The sequence below is a fragment of the Ursus americanus genome, chromosome 8 (genome assembly GCF_024610735.1).
Source record: "Ursus americanus isolate L20-20 chromosome 8, mUrsAme1.1.p, whole genome shotgun sequence".
Classification (NCBI taxonomy): domain Eukaryota; kingdom Metazoa; phylum Chordata; class Mammalia; order Carnivora; family Ursidae; genus Ursus; species Ursus americanus.
This window is the reverse complement of record NC_142134.1, coordinates 3,377,691-3,394,329: the sequence shown is the minus strand read 5'-3', so window position 1 is coordinate 3,394,329 and position 16,639 is coordinate 3,377,691. Positions and strand designations below refer to the sequence as shown.

Here is a 16,639-nt window from a genome sequence, read left to right as displayed (position 1 = left end):
GATTCCTATCTAGAGTAACCCCATGAGTTTATTTAATGATCTTGGTCCAGTTTTTATACATTTTGTATTTCATATCTCCCTGCTTCCCTCTGCCTAATTCTTCACCCAAAGGAAAAAAAATGGAACAAAAACAGGCAATATATTTTGGCAGTATTTTCATTCCCTAGTGACAAGGAAGGATAAGAACAGTGAGGAGGTTCAGTCCTGCATCAAAGGGAATTATTTTCTATAGAGTTATCAATTACCATCACCAAAAAAGAGTAAGCGTAAGCCCAGAATTTCTTTCATCTTCAATTCTCATTCATACTGATGGCATCATTTTCAATATATGATTTGCGAGACGAAATTCTTTGTTCAAAGTAGCTGAAACAGAAAGGAAAGATACTCTAGTCCTATTAAACCAGTGCATTTTAAAGCCTGGCCTAATATAAGAATCACCTGGGAGACCTAAAAAAAAAAAAAAAAAAAAATGATGCTGGGGCCTCACCTCAAGAGTTTAATTTAATTGGTCAGGGATAGGACTAAGCATTGGTAGCTTTAAAAGTTTTCCAGGTGACTGGAAAGTGCAGCGACACTTGGGAGGCACTATTTAAATGCTACCCAGGGCTCGCCAAACTTTAATATGATATACATCACCTAAAGATTTTATTTAAAATGCAGATTCTAATTCAAAAGTTCTGGGGTATGGCCTGAGGTTGTAATTCTCCCATGCTCCCAGGCCATGAGATGCTGCTGGTCTATGGACCCCACTTTGAGCATCAACCTTCTATTCCTCCATCAGTGCATTATTATACTTAGTATTAAAGGTGAGAAGTGATAGAACAGAAACTACAATATAAGGTAATGCGTGTATTTTACTTCTATGTAAAAAGATAATTATCTTTAAAAAGTAACTTGAACCCACAAGAAATGATTATATAGCACAGGGTTCCATGAACTAAATGAACTAATATGCATGAATTCCTAGCCCAGAATCAGTACTCAATAAGGATTATCTGTTTTATTATTATCTTATTAATAAATGAGCAGCAAACGATGACCACCCATATCAAAAACACTCAACGATGATATGTAACTTGTTTTCTGTAAAAATATGGCTTCTACTTGCTCACAGTGTTCATATTATGTTTCTCTCCTGTACCGAGAACATCTGGTACAGAGATAAAACATTTGTTCTCGAGTTGAAATTTGCACTACTGATAACAGGATATCTGGGATCAGCTTTAAAATACTTCAGCAAAGAAAAAGAAAAGAAAAAAGGTATAGGTAAACCAAATGTAGCAAAATTTGGGATCTCAATGCTTAACGTGTGGAATAGGTATACCGGGTTAATTGCTCTCTTCTTTCAACTTCTATGCACGCTTGCATATCCTTCAAAATAAGTTTTAAATGTTCTGTTTTTGGATCTCAGCTCAACACTGAGTAGCTCTGTGATGATGAACAAATAACTTTTCTGACCCACACTCTCCTCTTCAGTAGAACAGGGTGCCACATTAACTGCCTTACAAGGGTGACTACAGGGAATAAAGGAAACGGCAATTAAATAAATAAATAAATAACTGACACCAAGCAGGTCACAACATAAAGATAAATTTAATTTTAACCCAATGGGTCAACTTAAAGAGACATAAAAAAGAGTAGTAAACATCAGAAACAGCAACAAGTATGGGGCACCTGGCTGGCTCAGTTGGAGGAGCGTGCAACTCTTGATCTCAGGGTAGTGAGTTTGAGCCCCACTTTGGGTGTAGAGATTACGTAAATAAATAAGACTTTAAAAAAGGAAGGAAGGGAGGAAGGGCGAGCAACAAGTAGCATACAGTGAATTCTCCAGAATGCACGTCCTGAGATAAATCCATAAAAAGGTTTCCTGCATGGCAACACAAATCAGCTAAGGGTGACCTATAGGCAGACACCACTTCTAACTGCTTCACTATTGCCCTGACTACAAGTAACGTGGCTTTTCCTCCCACTCACTCCCTTCAGTTATGAAAATCTCTGAACAGTAGCTGGGGATAGCAGTGCAGGAGGAAAGTAATGTCTTGAATACATGCCAAATAATCAAAAGCAAAATATCACTTCTGGTGCTATCTCTTCATAGGACAGAAGTTCAAATAAGAGCAGATGGTACCTTTATTATCTGTAATGTAATTACAACATGATTACATAATCATTTAAAAATATCCATTATTAGAGATAACTCCATCATTCCAGAAAGGAATCATTCACAAAACCTCACAGTTGGACACCCTGCAGAGAAGGAAAGTGCACAATTTCATAATACACAGTTTAGCATAAGAGTGAAAGGAAAAAAATTATTAAAAATAGTGGCTGTACTGAAAACAATTTATGAACATTTCCATTTCTTCAGAATATGTAGAAGCAATGCCATATTGAGTCTCACTTGTGTCCATTCCAACTGAGTGGTAATCAAATAATGTAACAGAAGGGACTCCGAGGGACATGCCTCTCCTCCAAAATTCTACAATCTGGAATGTACTACAAATATGTTAGCCTCCTTCATTAGTTCAAGGAAGAGCAAAAATAGGTGAGCTCAGAAGTTGTATCTACCAGGGGAATTCTCAAAAGAGGCACTCTCTAAGTTAACCTTCTGCCTCGCAATTACACTCTTAGGATACAAATGAAAGCCATATTTAAAAAGCGTATTTCTTACATATTGTTCACAGTGTTCTCCCAAGGCACAAATAGAATGCTCAGTCATTGGTTATTTTACTTAGATATTCCTTTCTAAATATAGACTTACCTGTTATTTTTTCCTATACTAATAACATTCAAATTATCTATGTGTACAATAATAAACACTAGGCATAACCGTATCTCAGTACCAATTTCCTTAGAAGGTAAAGCTTATTTCAGTCAAGGTCTAGGCCAAGCATTGAAATAAACACACACAGCAGAAAAGTTGTAATACATATTTTGTTTTTTCAGGCCATGAAATGCCTTACACTTCAATATGTATAAATTAACAAAACAAGAATTGTCAATAAAACGCCCTAGTTGTACTGGTACCTAAGAATAAAAGTTATTCAATTTTTTTTTTCTACGTGTTAATGAACACCTTTAAACAACCATCAAATAAAGGTCATATTTGAAGTCCAATATTCACAAAAATGTCACAGGGGGAAATATGGAGAGGAAAAAGGAAATACGAACCCAAGCTGATTCCAGCAGGGAAGAGATCTTCCCACATACAGAGGTATTGGCCATGAAGCAAGGGAAAGCCCGAGGCCTCAGAATGAAGTCGAAGCTTCCTGAACTTACAGACTCAGGGAATCAGGGCAGGGTGCTAAATCTCCCCACCTGAGCCAGTGACTGCTACTACATGAACCGCAGGACTTCTCAAAATCAGTCAAACCAGGATCAGTTGGATCAGAAATCTGTTTAGCAATCATGTGAACAAAGAAATAAACCTACTTAATCAACTGCCTCAGAGAAGCATCAAACTTCTGAATCTGAATCATAACCCTTTCTCTTAAATACTTACAACATCAGTTGAAAAGTGTAACTAGGCTAGTCCCAAACATCCGTCAAAGTACAGAAGAGTTATAAGCGGTAAATGAAAAATTCTGATCTCAAAACAATTTGCATTTGCATCTAAAATGTCACAATGAAACCACATAACTCCCTCCTCAAAATGTTTCATGTGACGTCTCCTTGAAGTGGCTTTCACTTTAGCTATGTGTGGCTTCCCTTATTTGCTTTAGTGACAAAAATATGAAAACGAATATAAAGAAGCAAAGTCTCTAAAACAAAGGCCAACAGTACATACAATAGCTAGATTTTTTTTTCATAGTCTTAACTTACAGGGAAAACTCAAGGTATAATAAAAACACCTTCTTTATGTAACTCACAGCATTTCTGATGTTTTATATTAGTTTGTCCTGTTCCACCATGATTAAGACAGTAATGCCAAGGGGCGCCTGGGTGGCGCAGTCGTTAACCATCTGCCTTCGGCTCAGGGTGTGATCCCGGCATTCTGGGATCAAGCCCCACATCAGGCTCCTCTGCTGGGAGCCTGCTTCTTCCTCTCCCACTCCCCCTGCTTGTGTTCCCTCTCTCGCTGGCTGTCTCTCTCTGTCAAATAAATAAATAAAATCTTTAAAAAAAAAAAAAGCAGTAATGCCAAGTAAATACTAGTTTACAGTCTAGACCCGTTGGGAGCCCTCTAAAATTTCTAAAAAGGAAGCAGAAATACTTGTCCAATAAAAGTGCTAGATTTTTCTCTCACAGAAAAAGCCAATGATAACCTACTAAAATGACTGCCAGCAGTGACAATATTTTAGATAAAAACAAATCCCTAATAAGGTCTACTTTCTATCAATTCACTGATGCTACCTAATGAATCTGACCTTGTGTGCAATTCAAGGTACTGTTATGGTGGGAAAAGCCCAGGATCTGGAGTCAAGACTATTGGAATCCAAATACTGACTCCACTACTTACTTGCTGTGTGACCTTCAAAACGTACTGCCTCTCCCCTAGCCTCAGAGTTATCAGGATAAAATTATGTAATGCATGTGCAGGGTATATACATTAATATTATTAACATTTTTAGAATAGGAATCTCAAAAATATATAAAGGCACTTGATTACTTATTTACTTTGAGTAAGACCCAATGAAGAAGCAAATTAGCTGACAAGTTGAAGTATTCCCTTCAAATGTAATTATAATGTAATATATTACAAAACAAATGCCAGCAATAAATACACCAACTCTCTAATCATTATTCTTGGAAAATTCATTTCTTCTACTGCCTAAAATGACAAAAGATTAAAATAATCTCAGGGTAGGCAAAAGCATTGGACATTTTCTAAAAATTTATCATTCCAAAGTACAATCATAGAAAAATACACTAATTAGTTAAGGAAAAGATCAAGGACAACCAATTATTCAAGCATTCCCCCCCCTTTTTTTTTTGTACAGAAGCCACAAGCTTCTTATTAACACAGGTGGGATTTTTTCCCATGTTACATACGCAGAACCTAAAATAAAGATTTGTAAACTTACTCATCTAAATTGACTGGCTCCAAAAATTCATTTGGTTGCAAGGTTTAGGTAAAAGGCCTAGAAAAATCTACTAAGGACATAAATTGGGGCAAATAACTAAAAAGAAGAAGCAAAAGAATCCAGATGTTTGAATAAAAGACCTAAAAAGGCTACAACCAGAGGACAAGGTAAGCCAGATTTAAATCAAACCAAGGCATTCCTTTAAATGTTGTGCTTAGAATTGCATAAAAGAATTATAAAGTCCAGAGTGAAGGAGACTTGGCCTAATAGATTTGCATGAACATGCCTGGGGAGGAGGAGGAGGAGGTCAGGTAGTCCCTAAGTAAAGAGTACTAGGAAAAATAATCCAACTTGAACTACATTAACAAAAAGTATGAGAAAATGGAAGCGCCAGTATCATTATGGTTTTGTGATGAACAGGTATATCTTTTCCAATCAATTTGTTTGCTGGGGGAGGGGGGATAGAGGAATATGATTAATTATGTGCCAGGCGTCATGCTAAGCACTGGGGAGATGAAGTAGATAAAGGCCTTCCTGGGTAATTTCACAAAGAGAAAATTTTGTTGCAAATGTTTATGATAGATTGTATATACAAAGTATAAGAAGTATGGCAGACAGCTGTGCCTGAGGAGATAAGAGAAATTTTACACACAAGGACACACTAATGAGCAAGAGTGTTCCATACAGAGGTAAAGCAAATACAAAGCTATGGAAAGTATCATTGGGATTTTTAAGTAGTTCAGTTTAGCTCAGTCAACTTTATATAGACCAAACACAGATAAGCATTCAGAATACACCTATAAATAAAAAATGTTCTCTCTGCTCTCAAGAATATAAATTGCAGAGACTTAAATGCAGTACAATATAACACATGCTATATTAAACCTACTTTCCAAAATTCACCCAATAGGGGTCAAATTCCATAATATATAAAGAGTTGCTACAAACCAGTAAGAAAAAGATCAACAACCGAATATGGGATTAGCATAATCGGATGTTCATTTTTATTTTGTTCCAGATATTCATTTTTATATGATTCCTCTAGTGCCGATATGGGAAAATTAATTTAAGAGAAGGGACAAGTTTGAAAGCAAAAAGACTAATGTTGGGAAGCTACTGCAGGACTAGGTGAAATATTTAGAAGATCTGAACTGAATGCAGGTTTACTTAACTGGATGGTAGTGGTAACGTCAACCAGGCTAGGAAAACACAGAAGAAATACCCCACTTTATTTTCACCATACCCATCCACAGCAACTGTTCGGTATAGAGTTTGAGAGAGAGCTCCAGAGAAAAGATTAGGTTACAAATACAGATGTGGTACTCATCGGCCTATAAGCAGTAGTCAACCCTATGTGCGTAACGAGATGAAGCTGCCTGCAAGAACTTGTAAAAAGGAAAGGAACATCAACATTTAGGATTCAGTCGAGAGGAGCTGGTAAATAAGTCAAAGAGGAAATCCATGAAAGCCAATGAAGACAACATTTTAAGAAGAAAGAGGAGGCCCATTATGTCAAATACGACAGAAGCCAGCAACTGGACAGTCACTGGTGACCTTTGCCAATCTCAGAGGTAGAGGATCTCAAACTGCAGTGGATTTGACAATGGGTGGGAGGTGAGGAGTACTTTAATGCAGGTTATTTCTAGAAGCAAAAAGCTTTGCTTTCAAAGGAGCTGTCCAACAATTAAAAAAAAAAAAAAAAAAACACAACCACCCACAGTGCCTAACATGTATTGAGGACTTCTTTCTGAGCGGGCAGTAAGCCAGGCATTTCAAATACAATTCCTCTCATAGTGACAATAACCTTGCAAAGTTAATACTATAATTTCCACTTCTCAGTAAGAAAAATGGGTTCTGGGTTGTTCCATGACTTCCCCATAGACCCAGAGCCAGCACACAGAGAACACAGGATGTAAATGCAGGTTTTGTCCAATTGTAAACCAACGTTCATTCCACACTCTGACGCTGCCTCTTCATTCATCGCTGTAAATATTAGGGGGAGAGGGAACTATTAACCATTTTGTAGGAAGGGGTTTTTTGGTTTGTTTTTTTTGGAAGATAGTTGAACTCAACTACTTTTAAACCTTCTTCCACCTTCTATGACCCACGATTCTTTCTCATCCACTCTGCTCACAGGTAAACTACAGCAGCTACAGAATTCCACATATACTCATCATTCCTTTTGCAGTTCCTTTTATGCCATCCTCACTTACAGATAAGCCCATGTCCTAACATTGTGTTATATATAATACATACAGAAAAAAATTAATATTGCTTCCATTTACTTTTGCCAAAAAATGAAAGTACAACCTATGAAGACAGTTAATCACTCCCTTCCCTGCACTCCACAGCATGTTGCATCTTCTGCTATTAAAGTAATTACCACTGACATTGTGATTTGCTCCCCCCCCACACACACACACACTGGATAGCAACCTTCAGAGATCGCCTACTTTATTCCAAGCCCCGAGCACACAGCACAGAGCCAGGCAAGCAATGGTGCATATGCACGGACAGGATGGAAGGATGGATGGGTAGATGAATGGCCTGATAAGTGAAGGAAATAATATTTTTTCAACAGCCATTTTATACTCAATAGCTTATTTTATCTATTTGCTAACAGGGATATTACAATTATATCACACTTGAGGGGAGCAGATAGAAAATTGAGTGATACAAGAAGCATGGGATATGAATTATTCAAAAGGAGACATGAAAGTTTACTTTCAAAAAGTCTCCTGAAACACAGGATTTTTCTTGAATTCAAGGCCAAGAGAAATTCAGTCAATTCACCAAATTATTTTTTAGAAATCAGTTATTCACAAAACTTCTTTCAAAGAAGGCCAAGCTCATCCTAAGTAACTAATCATGGAATTTGGGGCATGGCCCCTGGGAGATCTTTGAGGAGAAAAGGCCGCATAGAGCACGTTGAAATCGCCACAGGGCTGCCTCCCTATGTGTTTCAAGATCTATCCAATCAACAGATCTGGCTGGTGAAGGCACCCTCTCCAACCACACGTGCCAGCCTTTCTTTCTGTCAAGATGCACATGACAGGACAGTCACTTGCACAAAACACAAGCATGCATGAATAATAAACTCTCCTCAAAAACGTTCATGGGAACAGAGCAAACACCACCACAGATTACAAGGGTGTGTAGAACCCCCACTACGATGAAAGGTACATCAGAAGATCAAGAAGACTGCAGGTTATGGAAGATGCCCACCATGACAGCCGCCCTTCCATCCCTTCCTCTCCTACATGAGGAAACACATCAGAATGTAAGGGAAAGTAGTATTTTAGGGTTGAACATGAATCCACCCTCGTTTATATATAGATATTTTAAAATAAGTCCTTTGCAAACTTCTGTACGTTGTTGTCAGTAGCTGTGAATACCTCACAGCTGAGTGTAACACAGAAATGTGTTGTGACACCATAGTTGGAAGGCACTGGCCTCTTTTTGGCCTCAGTGAAACTTATACTAGTTATCAAATTACAATCGAACTCACTGGGTTAGCCAAACTCAATGGCCCTAGGAGCTGTTTATCAACAACCTTCAAAGACTGGGTGGCAGAAGAGGCAGGTCTGGCTCTGGGCGAGTGGGGTGCTGAGCTGCCTTCGCGGTTTTGATTTGCAAAGCAAACAAGGGACTTGGCCTGTCCTCAGTTACCGCGCTAACATCACCATGCTGTCAAGCTATCATGCTGTCTTTATTATTGGTCTGTATTATAAATAAAACCAAGTAAAATGAAAGCAACACCTCCAGAATGTCACGCATCTGCTATTCAGGTTTTCTGGAAAGCTCTTCTTATGGAGCAGGCTAGCTATCTGACACCTGAAAGCTGCAGTCCTGGGAGATGACACAACCTAAGGGAATCGCAACAGGAAGGACGGGAGGGTTAAGAGCATCATGGCAGTGGCAGTCCTCACCCAGCCAAGGGGCCTCATGGGAGGCATACTAGACTGGGCCCATCAGTGAAGGACTAAACTTTCAGGAAGTTTAAGGCTCAGCATAAGGACACAGAAGAGCAAAGCAAGGGTGCTTAGACAACCAAGCTCAAGGTGCTGGGGGTTTGATGAAAATAGATTAGCCAAGGTGTACCTGAACTCAGTTCTCCATTTTCCAAAGACCCTAACAATCTATCTGGTTTTTAAGGAAGCCTACAGGGCTGGGGAAGGACCCAGAAATGAGGCCATGTGGGCATAACTAGAAGACTTAAGAACAGTCAAAGTTGTTTTTAACATCAAATAAGCTCTCTTGTGAAATACAGGTAAGGCCCATCTTATGGACTCCTGTGAGGCAATGCTAGGAATAATGACTGTGTACTCCAGAGCATTAGACTGGTATCAACCCTAAGGAAGCACTCTAGCAAGCAGAAATGAGAGCAGGTCTAAGTAAGTAGGGAGCTCCTCACTGCATGTGTTCATGAACAGTAGGATTACCATCCATCACAGACGCTGGACAGGACATTCTACATTGGGGATGGCCTGGGCTAGATCACTTCCGCACCTTCCAATTTTAAGAGTTTGGTTTCTTTGTTTTGGTTTGGTTCAGACATAGCAAATATAAGAGATAAAACTTTTCCCATTCATCTCTCAGCCCCTCTCACCAGTACAGAATCGGGACTGGCTCCAGGCCAGATGAGGAGTTGATTTCCAAAGTTTCTTCCACTTTCAAAATTTCATAATTTTAGATTTAGATCACATTTACAATGGAAATAAATGAGAATCACTTATTCTCTCCATTCACAAGATTCCCCCATAATCCGTGCCAGTGTTAAATATCCATACTGCTTTTTAAAAAAAGTCACTAAATCCCGGATGCTTCCAAATAGGGTTTTCTCTTATTCAGTTGATAGTGGTGATAATGTGTGAGTGTGATCCACTGTAGAAAGAGACTTTTTAATACCTGAAATCTATAAATTACCAATCTTTTCTTATTCAGACTGAATAATCTCTCAGTTCCTGTCATAATTTTAAGTTCTTAATCATTTGCGGAAGGGGGAGGAAGCTTTTTTTGTTGTTGTTTTTTTAAGATACTGAAAGTTTTCTACACCTATTTCTGAAAGTGCATATCAAATGAGTACTCAAACAGAATTCTGACCAGAGGTGAAGGCAACAGATTCCTCCTGACTGCTGAATGCAAATTGGCAGAAGCTGACAACGATGTGATTTTATGTGGGAAACTACAGTTTCCCTAGCCTTCAACTCCTTGAAGGAAAAGTATTTTTGCACTAGGGAAACAGATGAAATCCTAGCCCATAAATGGGAGCTTGGACAGCCCTGGCAGTCTGCTTTAGTGGGGAGGCATCTGACCAACTAGGGCTAGCAGGTCACTGGTGCTCTGTAAGGACCAGGTTGAGAGCAGGTGCCTCGCCATACCCCCTTCCCGGCTGACGTGGATCCCAGGACTGAGCTTTTACAAGAACATTCACCACGTACACGTGCCATCCGGAGAGCTGACTCAGGAGCAGCCTGTACTCACGTGATGTGCTTGAAGATTTTTTATTAGTATTACACAGAAATCTTTTTTCTAGGCCTGCAAGTATGTTTTACATCTCTGTTCTGATTCCTGTCTTAGCTCTTATTCATTTGCATTTGTGTATTTTTCTAAGCAATGTAACTGTGCAGCCTACTCTGAGCCTCCCAGAGACCTGTCATAGTTGTTCTCCTTCACCAGTCCTCCTGAAGAAAAAAATCATCACCCACCTTTGAGAAACTTGACCTACACCCCCTCTGACTGACAATGACCCACTGAAAACTAAGCACATCCTGCTCGTTATGCTTCTGCAGGTTTTCTACTGGGCAAAAAACATATAGGCTCAACTAAAGAAAGCAAGCTCAGGCAAAAAAAAAAAAAGAAAACCCTTCTACAGAATTGGCACTTACGAATCAAGAAACTCGCCAGAAGTTTGTGAGCTGCCCATGATTTAAGATCCACAAAATTTCAAAATAGAAAAGAACCCTATAATTTAGAAATTTAAATCCCTCTTACCCTTTATCTGTTATTCTGTTCATTTAGCAACCACTTACCGAGGGTCTAATCTACAGTAGGCATGGTGCTAGGGCTAAATATGCAAAGATAAGTGAAGCCAGGCCGCACTCTCCTGGGCTCTCCACTTCCTGGGAAGGAGGCAGATAGGTAAACAAATCTTCACAGAGCATGCTCTATTCAAGGTGTCCTCCATGACAATGAAGAGGCTGAGTCCCTTTATTCCAGTTGAAGATATCAGGAGACGTGGGTCCCAGAGGAGGTGACATTTGAACCAAGGCTCAAATGATGAGAATTAGGTGATGAGAACTGTTACCATGACAATAATCAAACCCACACAGAGAAGGTACGCATGTACTTTATTAACATTAAATATGCATAGCAGACCAACAATGCCAGGTGTAATGAAAAAAAACTTTAATTCCTTTGTCAAAAACAAAATAATAATGATAATAATAACAACAACACAAACTTGGAAGTCCTGACTCAGGTTCTGTCATTGTGAGAGAATATAGTGTGCTTTTACTTTAATTTGATAAAATGGCATAGCTTACAGGATGTTTAAAAACAAATGTCAACGGATGGCTTAAAGCCCACTTAGGACAATATAAGAAGTCAGCAGAGTTGGTGCCACATTTTTTTAACTTCTCATAGCCCATATATCTTCCCACTGGATAGAATCCAATGACATTTGGGGGGCCAGAGGAGGGCAGAAGGAGGGCAGGAGGTTATGCTGAAGAAGGCTGCATTTCTGAATTACAAAAGCATTACAGAAAATGATAAATCAAGATGTAAACAAAGGAAGAGGGTTTTTTCTGGTCTTGGTTTTGTTTGTTTGTTTTTTCATGGAATTTGCCAGGTCCTTTTCTCTTCAAGTCCAAATCTAAACAATAATTAAAAAATATATATCACCCAATATGTCAAACACTGAGTGATTAACATATTTTTTCTCACCTGTCAAAAACCGATCAGTCTATGGGGAAATACAACAAAAACTGAAAGAAAGCTTTCCAGCTCAAGCTAATGTGTTACAGTGAAAAGGATTTAGCCTTTTAAACTCAACTGGCATAAAGCCAGCCCAAATGACCAAACAACGAAACTGCCCTCGATCTAATTATATCACCTTATTAATACCTCCTTCTCATACTGTATTCCCTGACATGGCTGGAGAAGGAAGCATTCCAATGAACCACACAGTCATCATATAGAACCATTTATAAAGAATCAGAATATAATGAGCTCAAAATAAACATATAATTTGTCTCCATTTATTGCTTTAGGAGGCACACGTGGGAACTGTGCAATGTCCAAAGTCATTTGACAAGAACTGGTACAGTGCATAAGAAGCAAGGCACTGAGCCAGGCACCGCTGGTTCAGTGACCAAAGTTTTCAAACTAAAACTCTGAATATACATATTAACAAATAATTTTATGTAGCTTCCAAAGCATATGCAGCATCCTGGGAGACACAGTTTAGACACTGACATTCTAGAATCTCCAAAACATTCTAATGCTACATAGAGACCACTGAACATTTTAAATCAGAAGTAGTAGCTCCTCCCCCCAAAAAATAAAAAATAAACTGGATCTAGACAGTTACTATAAGAAGAGACTCTAAGTCTTAATAATCTTAGACCTGGTGGGATTTTTTTTTTAATTTAGCTTCATATAAATAAAACTCTCTGTCTCAACATCAACCATCATTCTTCTGGTTTTATAACTGTAGAAAGGTACCTGAAACTGACAAACATTGTAAGGTGGTATGTCATAATCTGGAGGCAGCTGTTAACATAAATCTCTGGTATCTATTGGTTTGTTTTGCTCTCTGCAGACATTTGCAGAATTTCTAGTTCCAGGAGATAGTTCATAGAAAGTCAGAGAGACCATCATATTTTGCTGTGAAGCAAAAGCATGGGTTAAGGAAGTAATAAGATAAAGAGAAAATTCTATTTCTCTCTATGATGGTCTTACAAAGGATACATCTAATTCCAAAAATTTAGTATTTTAATAACCAATTACTGCTTCCTCAGTTTTTGTTTTTAATTTCAAGGTTTCAGCTACTTCATGTACATTTGGGAAATGGATTTGAGATCCTAGCCATTGGTCTAGGTCCTCAAGCTGACAGTCCATCTGATTTAAACCATTATTCAGAACACCTAACAGTAGAGGAATATGAAATATTTTATTTGACTTCATATGAAATATAATTGATGGCTTATCATTGATACAGAAGATGGAAATATGGTAAAAATAAAATGAGTTAAAAATACTGAAAATATCAAGACTACTAAAGACGTAGTTTATAAACTGAAATCGTGTTTCAGTGCCTACATTCCCACCTGATGACTCTATTTTTAAAAAAAAGGAGTGAATACCCTAAGAGGCATTGACTGGTATTTTCGGTTTGATCGTTCTCTAAAAATTAATAAAATCCCCAAACCAGACCAACTGTATGGGCCATTATCTGTAGTTCAGACAAAGAGGCTTATGGTAACAACCTTCAAAATAGAAGTAAATAAAACTTTTTCACAGAATATGCTATTTGTATTTCTGTGTATATACCTGAAGAGAAAATAATGTTTACCAGCTTTCCTTTAGTAAACCTCATGCCAAGATCAAACCAGATTATAACATTTATCATGAGAATTTATATTTCTGCTAAATACACAGATATAAAAGCTTCTTCTCCTATTACAGCTATTTTTTATAGCCAGTAATTCAGTAAAGTGAAATTTGAAATAAATTGTGATAGCTTAAATAAACCAAAGAAGTCACAGTTTCAAACAGATTTTCAAGAGAGAAGAGCATCTCTGCTAAAGGAAAGAATGTGCTCACACTTACCTGCATTCTAGTCCCACCTGTGACCGACCATTCTATCTATTCTGTCTCCATTTCTTCAACTATAAAATAAATGCCACCATAAGCTACTGTTGTAGACCCAAGGCATTCACAGATTTCAATATTAATTGTTCTGACTATTCTTGAGTGACCCTGAAAATACATTTACACAGTGTCATTTGTAATTCTGTGTCAGCAGTGACTGAACTGCCATTCCCAGGCGAGGGGAGCAAGCGTGACCACTCGGGCCCTCAAATTCCACTTGAGGACCCTCTGGCTCCCACAAGTGAGGGGCGAGTATGATTTTACACTTAAGGAAAATAGCATGTGACTTATAAAATATAACAGGGCAAGTACAGAAAGATGGAATTCAAAATCTCACTATATCTCTCTTGAATATCAAGAAAGTTGCTGAAAAAAGTAATATGATTTTTTGTGTATATACCAAAGTTCCAGATCATGAATCATCCTCATTCTCTATAGTTCTGGAGTGTCCAATATTTTCACAAAACTTTCAAAATAGTAGTTTAACTGGATTTGCTAAAAGGAGGGTATGTCTAGAAAAATGCCATTTTCCAATGAGGTCACTCTAAATGGATTCTTTATTTGGTTTCATAATTAGTTCCAACTTTACACATGGCTGACACAGAAAAGATAAGGAAAAGTATAAGAAGCCAATTATAAAAGTTATAAGTGGACAGTATATCAAAGTCATTTTCATATTTCTAAGATTATAAATAAGAACACGTTGTACTTATAGAAACAAATAGACTTAAAAAACAAAACAGACTGAAAAAGGCATATTTTTAAACTAATATAAACAAATGGAGTAAACCTCTAACTAGATTCTAAGGTGTTACTTCTTTCACATTTTAACTGTATGTCTTAAAATACATGGCTCATTTAAATGAGAGGTTTTTTACCCCAGTTTCCAAAAACATATTATTTTTTAAATGTTAATCTTCTAATTGATGGCCTTTTAGAATCACTGGAATTTCCCTGAATCACAGTCTCAATTGTTGCCTTAACCCTTAAGTTTACAAAGGGTTTTGAAAACCATGCATTTTTGTTATATTTACTTTATAGTAGAAATCCTGAAAGAAAATACTAATGAATAGATTAATCTAATTTGTAATTAATAGCATTAACTTACATGCTATTCAGTATGCCCTGAAAAGAATCTGTGCTGTTAAGTATACTAACCATGCCCAAATAGTGTTGTTTATAGTATTAGATTAGCAGACCCCTTTCTTCACATCCAGTGCTGATGTAAACTTTAGCCACCAAACACTGACGTTTAATAACACTGAATTAATGAGGTTTTACTGTACTCAAATGGAAAACCAGATACATAGAATATGCACGGAACAACTGAACTGACGGTAATAAATCTAAGTAAAATAAATTCACAATGAGCTCTTCTTGACACACCACAAAGAAATGCCATTATTTAATACTTTGTTTCAAAATCCAAACATGATGATTTTTACTGATGTAGCATATTTTTATTTTCTTCTTAAGCAGTAGTACCATCGCATTCAGCTAGAAACACTGGTGGCTTGAATCCTTGTTTACTTAATATTTTGCTTAGCTACCAGCTTCTTGATTATATGATCTTAGATATCCTTCCAGAATTTCCCTATGCGTATTTTGTCTTCACAAATAGTATATAAGCTGGTAATACAAAGAAAGACAGTGCTTTTTTTTTTTAATTCCCCACAGCCAAAAGTAACCTGACACACAGCACAAATTCCCTACCTAGAGTTTTTGAGAAATTCCCCAAAATTCTTCCCATAAATTTACCCCCTATCAACCTGCCATGGTATCTAGAATTTCTACCACTAAAATCAGTTTGGGTTAAGGTAAGAGGTCCATTAGAAAATACTTAGAGATGGGAACAAAGGGAGAGGAAAGAGATGAAACAAAGCAAGACACTCATGACATACAATTTAATTTCCTCTAAGTGTATGACTTTCGCATAGCAAAGTTCTATAGCGAAGAGGGAGTGTTAGGGCCAGTAAAGGAGTTAAAGGCAGGAACAGGCAGGGAGAAATGAACAAAAGCCAAAGTTTGAAACCAGGCCTGTGGAGCACCACTGCAGAGAAAATCCAGACTACGTGGTGCACTGGGGGGAAGCGGGAGAGTGGTTATTCTGCTATTTACTCCCCTCCATCTTTTGCCATATAGCTATGCATATATTTTGTATCCTTTAAAAAATATAAAACAATAAATACATCAAATTATTCTGATTCCCAACCAAGGGCATTACCAAGATCTTTTCTATGAATATTTATACTTTCCATTGTTTTTATCCAAGAACAGTCAAAATGAAACAGCACCAGTTTTGCTAAGCGAAGTAACTTTTTTCGTGGGGTAACCTAAATGAATGCTTTTTATCTCCAATGCTGCCATTCCCTTTCATTTTTAAGATTTGGAAAACTGATCAAGGGCTCTGAACACACTCTAGAAGATGCTATGAACCTGAAAAATTGCATAGTTAGTTGAGACTTAAACTCAACCTACCTTTCTAAAGTTGCATTCTGGAAGTACAAATCAAGAAAGCCGTCACATCATGGTATTACTACAAACAAAACCACAAGCACAGCTTTATTTGTAAATAGCAATTTGTCATACAACAAAAGCCAGATGACACTAATGCAGATAACTGTAAACAAACACCATGGCATGCCATGGTAATAATGATCCAAATACTTATTTCTATACGTAACCAAATACTACTATCTATACGTTGTAAAAGGAGAAAACGCTTAAGGAGCACAAAAATT

General features: G+C 37.6%; 1 protein-coding gene across 3 annotated transcripts in view; it reads right to left on the bottom strand.

Moving 5' to 3' along the window:
* Positions 1–16,639, bottom strand: part of PPP3CA (protein phosphatase 3 catalytic subunit alpha) — a 304,076-nt gene that overhangs the window by 284,472 nt on the left and 2,965 nt on the right. Inside the window, exon 2 of one of the 3 annotated variants that reach the window (XM_045792535.2) lies at positions 16,377–16,434. The exons of the other annotated variants lie outside the window; for them this stretch is intronic. The gene's annotated coding sequence lies outside the window, so the exon portion shown is untranslated. The remainder of the gene's footprint in view (positions 1–16,376; positions 16,435–16,639) is intronic. 3 annotated transcript variants of the gene reach the window in all.